The sequence below is a fragment of the Tupaia chinensis genome, unplaced genomic scaffold, assembly GCF_000334495.1.
Source record: "Tupaia chinensis unplaced genomic scaffold, TupChi_1.0 Scaffold000187_1, whole genome shotgun sequence".
NCBI classification, from domain to species: Eukaryota; Metazoa; Chordata; class Mammalia; order Scandentia; family Tupaiidae; genus Tupaia; species Tupaia belangeri.
Genome location: NW_006159662.1, coordinates 4,164,201 through 4,165,864, shown reverse-complemented (window position 1 = coordinate 4,165,864; position 1,664 = coordinate 4,164,201).

Here is a 1,664-nt window from a genome sequence, read left to right as displayed (position 1 = left end):
AGTGACCTTTCTAAACATTTGACTAAGTTCCTTCTATCCACTTCTCCCCCTCCCATCCTTAAAACGTGCAAAAGGTCTTGAGCGTTTTAAGGATGGGCCCAAACTTACACACTGTCTTCAATGCCCTCCAAACCTGCTCCTGCTTCTCTCTCTGACCTCAGTTTTCATCTGCCCGGATGTCTTCCAACCCTGCAAAGTCTAAGACCCAGCAGTACTAAACGTTCACTTTCCAGCTCTCAGCCACAGCCTGCGTGCACCTTTCCCTCTGCCTGAAACATGCCTCCCAGGCTTCTTCACCTACTCTTCCTCTAGGACTCAAAAGGGAAGGAAGCCTTTTAGAACATGCGTCCCTCAACCCTCCCCACACTGGTACCTTCGCCGAAGCACACATACTTATCACAGGCACTTGTCACCACACTTTATTATAACTGTTTTTTACAATGCTGCTCACCACCACAGAGGTGACACACTTCAACAGCATGAATCACATCTGCCTCATTTCTGTGTTCTCAGCTCAAGCACACACAGAATTTCATGGGCACGTAATAACAGATGCTGAATGAATGAAACAGACTCCAAAATAATTTCATTGAAAAGGGATCTTTAATACTACATGTAATTAATAAATTACCAATCTTCATTTAACTATGATCATGACTTATAAAATCATACTTTTTCATTTCTTTATCTAAAACATACTAATCAGGTCATGCTTAATAAATTTTCTTTAAAAAAAAATAAATAAATAAATAAAATCACAAACAAGGGGCTGGCAGGCGGTTAAGGTGCTGGGCTCCTACATGACCAACTGCAATTCCAGTCGTAGGCTCGGCAGCTTGAAAATCACACCAGGGATGTGCCATGTGTGCCCTAAATCAGAGAGAGGAGGAGAAGGGATTATGGGACAGCCATTCCCCTGGGGGTGATTTCTTATTTTCCCTCTCTCTCTCTCTCTCTCTCTCTCTCTGGCTAGCACACATATCTATGGCAAAAAATCTGAAAAAAAAAAAAATCACAAACAAGATGTTGCCAATGTACAATATTAAGTTTCAAGAGGCACCTAAAAAAAAAAAAAAAAGGAGCAAAAAACTTTTGAATCAAGTCTGAAGTTTACTAAGGGTAATACAATTTCAGTAATGAAGGGATTAGGGAAGACACCATCAGGGTCCTGGAAGAAACAAGACTCATTCACAACAAAGAAACATGAGGACTGGGCCAACCGCCATCTTTCATGCTGTATCTCAGCAGCTGCAGCCAGTGTTTGTTTAAATTATGTTACGTCCTAGAAGCAAAAACTTCATAATTTTCAAAAGGGAGATTGTCAAACATAATCTGAGAACTAGCAATGCAACTTCTTTGCATAAATAAAACAATTTCACACCTTGGATCCTTTACTATGCTGTTCCCGTTGCTTGGGCATGTACTTGTAGACTAAAAGCACAGCCCACTGCTCTTTCCAGCTTCCGTACCAATTACAGGAGCTCAGCAGATTCTAAAAGAATTCATAAATGTCAATATGATGAACTCCTGATTATATCACCTTAAAAATCCTCAACTAAGGAGCACTCATGTAGCAGAATTCCCTGGGGATGTGCACACACCATTATGTCATCTTATATTAGGAGAAAATTAATTTATCATTTTTTGTAATAGAAATTATGGAA